This window comes from Stomoxys calcitrans, chromosome 2 (assembly GCF_963082655.1).
Source record: "Stomoxys calcitrans chromosome 2, idStoCalc2.1, whole genome shotgun sequence".
Classification (NCBI taxonomy): Eukaryota; Metazoa; Arthropoda; class Insecta; order Diptera; family Muscidae; genus Stomoxys; species Stomoxys calcitrans.
Genome location: NC_081553.1, coordinates 97,078,957 through 97,086,118, shown reverse-complemented (window position 1 = coordinate 97,086,118; position 7,162 = coordinate 97,078,957). Strand labels below are relative to the sequence as shown.

The 7,162-nt window shown below is 38.0% G+C and overlaps 1 non-coding gene across 1 annotated transcript; it reads left to right on the top strand.

Moving 5' to 3' along the window:
- Positions 1 to 933: 933 nt before the first annotated feature.
- Positions 934 to 1,015, top strand: Trnas-gcu (transfer RNA serine (anticodon GCU)). The gene has a single exon. It is a non-coding gene; the product is annotated as a tRNA-Ser (tRNA).
- Positions 1,016 to 7,162: the final 6,147 nt, after the last annotated feature.

Here is a 7,162-nt window from a genome sequence, read left to right as displayed (position 1 = left end):
CGGACATGTCTAGATCGTCTTAGGTTTTTACGCTGATCAAGAATATATATACTTTATAGGATCGGAAATGGATATTTCGATGTGTTGCAAACGGAATGACAAAATGAATATACCCCCATCCTTCGGTGGTGGGTATAAAAATATAATTTGCCTCATGGAATTATATTTGTTTAACCGTGAACTTTATGTGAGTCATGGTTTTCTCGTGAGTGCCTTCTGATTGTTTCGTGAGTCGTGATTTTCTCGTGAGTCGTGCGTGAGTAAATTTTTTGAATCGTGAGCGTGCGTGAAAGTGAGTCGACATTAAAAAGTCATGCGTGAGCGTGAGTGTAATATCACTCACGCGCTCATCTCTAACCTAAAGTTGTCTCTATCTTTATTTTGGTTTGATCTTCGTCTTCATCTGTATAGATACCTTCTGGCATTTACCACTTTCGGCACACCCTAATAGGCAGACTAATATTAATTCATTACTAATGCTTATCACAGCAACATGAGGGGCAGCAATAGATATGAGTACAATAATTAGACGCTACCCATAGCCGCCTTGACCCCACCATTGTGTTTTGGATAAAGTTTGAGGAGATCTGCAAAAAAAAAGAAAACAAAACAGATATTTATGCGCATAACAGCAACAACAATAAACACAGCAAGGGGTATGTAGGTTAATACCCTTGCTCGTATGCGTTTGTCGTCATCGTTGTCTTCTTCCAAATCATCACCGCTGCATAGCCACCGCCACTCGAGGCGCAAAAAAAAAACACCACAGCAGAATGAAAATCAAATGAAATGATAGAACAACATCGAACCTTAGTGATAGTGAACGACAGACTAAATATGATGACGACGACAACGATAGCGGCGACAGCGACAAACAGAGTGTGTGGCAGCTTAAAATATTCATAACATACCATTGACATGCGTCGCACAAGTGACGAGGTGGCCGAGTGGTTAAGGCGTTGGACTGCTAATCCAATGTGCTCTGCACGCGTGGGTTCGAATCCCATCCTCGTCGAGTTTTTTTTTTTATTTTAAATTTTTGGCATTTTTTGTTTTTTTTTTTTTTCTTTTCTTTTTGCCGCAATTTATCATTTTTGAAAACATAGCATTTTGCCGGAATTACACTTCATTGGCTGCATTTATAGCTGCATATGCGTGTATGTTCTGTTCTCGTTCAATCGATAGGTTGATATTATTTTCCAATTCCATACCATTTACAAAATTTTGGCTGGAATTTATCAGAGCATAAATCATATCAAAGAAAGCGCGAAAAATGCAGGTTAGTGTAGCATTCTTCGGGACTGCTTACGAAGCAAAAATTCAAGAAATTTTATAAATACCAATAAATAAGTGGTTTTTACACCAAATTATTAAATATGAAAATTTAGCTAGGAAATATAGGAAATCATAACGGAACCACTTTTCAGCTACAAAGAATTTAGAATTTTTAGAATGAATTTCGATCAAAATCCGAACAAATTTTAAAGGGTCATAGAGGAAATACTTGTTTTTATTTTTGGGAAGATCGGTTGTTAAATGCGCTTGACAAGGCTCTAGAAGTGAAAATCGGGCGACACATATACATGGGAGCTAAATCTAAATCTGAACTGATTTCTATGAAATTCACTAGTGATCAGAAGAGACATAAGAAAAATGTTCGTGCCTTATTTCGCGAGGATCGGTTGACAAATGACGATACTATTGCAGTATTAGTCAAAATCGGACGAACATACATACGGAAGGTATATCCAAATCTGCACCGATTTCTTCCAATTTCAATAGGCTTCGTCTCTAAGCTAAAAAAAATACCTGCAATTAATTTGTAGATAAATTTAAATGGACGGAAAGACAGACGGACGCATATACTGATGGACATAGCTAGATCGAATCAGAAACTGATTCTGAGTCGATTGGTATGTTGGTATCCTTGTACGGCAGTAGTGGTGTAGGTTATACAAATATCAAAAAACTTGCTGCCGGTTTTTGAATACGCTCAGTTTTCGAAGCGTTTGGAAGTCCGCGCTCAGAAACGTAGTCCAAAACAATTTTTAAGAATTTTTAAATTGCTTAGTATTGAAAACTAAAATCAATCTGGACCAAATGACCCATTTCCAACGGTCCACGACTTCACTAATAAGAAGCACTTATGAAAAAATTAATGCGGATAGCCTCATTCGAACGCTATCGTGATATCGGCTATCCGTTAAAAGAATAGACCGATTAACGACGAATGGGTAAAATAATTCCTAATAATAGAAATGTGTATTTTTAAATTGCTTAGTATTAACAAGTAAAAGCGTGCAAAGTACGGCCGGGCCGAATCTTGTATACCCTCCACCATGGATCGCATTTGTCGAGTTCTTTTCCTGGCATCTCTTCTTAGGCAAAAAAGGATATAAGAAAAGATTTCCTCTGCTATTAGAGCGATATCAAGATATGGTCCGGCTTGGACCACAATTAAATTATATGTTGGAGACCTGTGTAAAATGTCAGCCAATTCGAATAAGAATTGCGCCCTTTGGGGGCTCAAGAAGTAAAATAGAGAGATCGATTTATATGGGAGCTGTATCGGGCTATAGACCGATTCAAACCATAATAAACACGTATATTGATGGTCATGAGAGAATCCGTCGTACAAAATTTCAGGCAAATCGGATAATAATTGCGACCTCTAGAGGCTCAAGAAGTCAAGATCCCAGATCGGTTTATATGACAGCTATATCAGGTTATGAACCGACTTGTACTTTATTTGACATAGTTGTTGAAAGTAACAATAAAAAACGTTTTGCGAAATTTCAGCCAAATCGGATAGAAATTGCGCCCTCTAGAAGCTCTAGAAGTCAAGTCCCCATATCTGTTTATATGACAGCTATATCAGGTTATAACCCGATTTGAACCATAATTGGCATAGTTGTTGGATATCATAACAAAATACTACGTGCCAAAATTCATTCCAATCGGATAAGAATTGCGCACCCTACAGGCCCAAGAAGTCAAGACCCAAGATCGGTTTATATGGCAGCTATATCAGGTTATAAACCGATTTGAACCATACTTGGCACAGCTGTTGGATATCATAACAAAACACGTCGTGCAAAATTTAATCCCAATCGGATAAGAATTGCGCACTCTAGAGGCTCAAGAAGTCAAGACCCAAGATCGGTTTATATGGCAGCTATATCAAAACATGGACCGATATGGCCCATTTACAATACCAACCGACCTACACTAATAAGAAGTACTTGTGCAAAATTTCAAGCTGCTAGCTTTACTCCTTCGGAAGTTAGCGTGCTTTCGACAGACAGACGGACGGACGGACGGACAGACGGACGGACATGGCTAGATCGACATAAAATTTCACGACGATCAAGAATATATATACTTTATGGGGTCTCAGACGAATATTTCGAGTAGTTACAATCAGAATGACGAAATTAGTATACCCCCCATCTTATGGTGGAGGGTATAATAAACTGCTACAACAACAACAACCAATAGTTCGAGGTGTTACAAACGCAATGGCAATATACCACACCCTTCCAATCCCACCAAACAGACAGCATAACCTTCTTTTGGTGGATATCAGCCTTTGAAGTGGTATGAGCTGGTTTACCATGCTTGGACCATGATCGTTTTCGACTAACGTTGTTGTAAACAATCAATTTTTCATCTCCAGTTATGATTCGTTTTAAAAACGGATCGAATTCATTGCGTTTAAGGTGCATATCGTTGATTCGGTTTGTTAATTTAATTTCTGTCAATACATGTACCCAGATATCAAGCTTTTTCACCAGTCCAATACTTTTTATGTGATAATGAACGGTTGATTTTGGTATATTTAACTTCTCTCCTATCTCACGCTCAGTTACATGACGATCCAATTCGATTAATGCTTAAAATTTGCTTAAAATTTGTCAACGCCGACTATATGAAAAATCCGCAATTACTTTTTGGGCAACCCAATAGTTTATGTGTGGGCCATTGCTCTCTCTCTCTCTCTGTCTCTCACTTACTACCCTTAAATTTTTTTGATTCTTCATAAAAAGAAATGTTTCCAATTTTTTTTAATAACATTTATCCATTAAGGAGCTTTAGTTTCATTTTGGCAAAGCCCAGTCGATTTGGTATTGCCCCTTTTTTAAGCAATAAGATATCCTACCACAATTTGAAATAATAACTGCTATGAAATGCCAGGGGGTAGACCGAGAGACGAAATACATTTCAAGAGAAAAAGAAAATTTACATATTCATATAGTAACGTAATGGAAAGCTGAATGTCATACATACGAACATACGAGTGGGTTTCTGAAAAAAGTGTGTTGTTCCTTGAAAAATCGAAAGATATCGAAAGGAACCATGCTATTCATATTCTCAATAGTCAAATCGGAAGACCGATTGATATGAGAAGCATAAGCTGGCCCCTTGTACGAAGCGTTCTGAGGAAGAATAACGCAAAAATTTTTTTTTTTGTTATAAATAATGTTTTACAATTGTGACCCACTCTAATATACAAATCTGCAATCATAGCAATAGACAAAATTGAAGTGAATTGAAGGCGATATAAATCTTGTCGCAAAAAGGGGAGAGCAGAAATTCATGAATGCATAACTTGAACTTTACCAAAAGTGAATCAATGTGAAATGTCCTGCCCATTGTGGTGGGTGGTGGTGTATGTATGTCGCCTTGTAATAGAGAACATTCAAATAAAGCTACTATGCAAAGCAAGTGTTGAAATTGAAATCCTTTATCGTTACATGACATTTGGCTGCCTCCAAAAGAATTGAACTTGCCAAAGTACTATGACTGGTGCGGATGCTAAGGATATTAAAGATGAATTTCCTATGGAATTTCTAGTATCTATGACTTATATGATTGGGTTGTGTATTGCATACACATACACACACACACACATGCACCCAACTGCACATATACATATGCAAATGATGACGTATGTTTATAATGAGCATTATCATTTTTTCACATGGTGGTTTGGGGGTTAAAGCCAAAAGTTGTGGGTGACATTCAAATACAAAGAAATGACATTACATTCCCTTACTGTTTTTAGGCTGGCAATTTAATAGAGAAACACTATGCAAATGTAGGGCGGTAGTTTTAAGGACAGTATGATAAGCCTAGTAAAGGGTGATTTTTTTGAGGTTAGGATTTTCATGCATTAGTATTTGACAGATCACGTGGGATTTCAGACATGGTGTCAAAGAGAAAGATGCTCAGTATGCTTTGACATTTCATCATGAATAGACTTACTAACGAGCAACGCTTGCAAATCATTGAATTTTATTACCAAAATCAGTGTTCGGTTCGAAATGTGTTCATTCACCGTTCAGCGATGAGGCTCATTTCTGGTTGAATGGCTACGTAAATAAGCAAAATTGCCGCATTTGGAGTGAAGAGCAACCAGAAGCCGTTCAAGAACTGCCCATGCATCCCGAAAAATGCACTGTTTGGTCTGGTTTGTACGCTGGTGGAATCATTGGACCGTATTTTTTCAAAGATGCTGTTGGACGCAACGTTACGGTGAATGAACACATTTCGAACCGAACACTGATTTTGGTAATAAAATTCAATGATTTGCAAGCGTTGCTCGTTAGTAAGTCTATTCATGATGAAATGTCAAAGCATACTGAGCATCTTTCTCTTTGACACCATGTCTGAAATCCCACGTGATCTGTCAAATACTAATGCATGAAAATCCTAACCTCAAAAAAATCACCCTTTACTATTTTTCTGGAAGAGTATTAGAAAGATGTTATACAATTTAGAAACTAACTCTACATAGCGGAGTAAGGGAAAAGGAGGGCAAATAATTTACCTGCAACAGCATGAGAACTGCCAACAGTAAATTTGATCAATGCTAAGCATTTCAGGTAGAGCTGGTAAACTATCGATAATCGCAAAATTCGATATTATTGATGATAAATATCGATAGTATCGATACTACCGTTAATGTCCCATCAATGCACAAAATCTAATTTAATAAAGTCAGTTGGAATTCATTAGAGAAATCATTGAGCAATGGAGGCCACCGTAGCGCAGAGGTTAGCATGTCCGCCTATGACGCTGAACGCCTGGGTTCGAATCCTAGCGAGACCATCAGAAAAAATTTTCAGCGGTGTTTTTCCCCACCTAATGCTGGCAACATTCGTGAGGTCCTATGCCATGTAAAACTTCTCCCCAAAGAGGTGTCGCACTGGCGCACGCCGTTCGGACTCGGCTATAAAAAGGAGGCCCCTTATCAATGAGCTTAAACTTGAATCGGACTGCACTCATTGATTTGTGAGAAGTTTGCCACTGTTCCTTAGTGGAAAGTTCATGGACAAAATTTGCAATTTGCAGTCATTGATCAGAATTTTAGCTCAATCGGTTGCGCCCTCTATAGGCGCAACGTGTGTTACAGGATATATTCAGCCTCGAATCGCTTATTTTTGTACAATTTTGCAAAAAATGCAACTTTGCTGATATTATCGATAGGAAAAATATCAATCGATATTCAGACAAAAAATAAAATATCGATAATGCCATCGATATTTTGCCAGCTCTACTTTCAGGGCCACGTAGTGCGAGATAAGGTTGTGAGCGACAAGCGAGCTTTAATAACTGTGAAACAGTGTAACGGTCGGAAGGACGACGAAACCCCGAAGGAAGTCATTACGGTTTTCGTTATAATTTCTTCAGTACGTAGGATCATATCAGGTTTGCCCTTAAATCCTTTTCAGCCATGGTTGAGCAAATCCAAGGGGTTCCTGCATAAGTACCGGAATGAATCCGCCCAGTCCGGCCGTTTTAAATAGCTGGGAAGTGCGAATCTTCTATACTTTGCTTTCTTCGCTTACAAAGTTACCTATGATAACTTCAACATGTAACAAGTAAAAAGGCGTTAAGTTCGGCCGGGCCGAATTTTGGATACCCACCACCTCGGGTATATATGTAAACCACCTTTCATCAAAATCCGGTGAAAATTGCATACCTTATGTTGCATAGCAGTTATATAGAAATATGTTCCGATTCGTACTAAATACTAATAAGTACAAGACATTGTTCCATTGTATTTAACAAAATATTGGTCTCTTAATAAACTATATCTAAAAATAAACCGATCTGAACCATGTACGACACGGATGTTGAAAAGCCTAACATAAGTTAC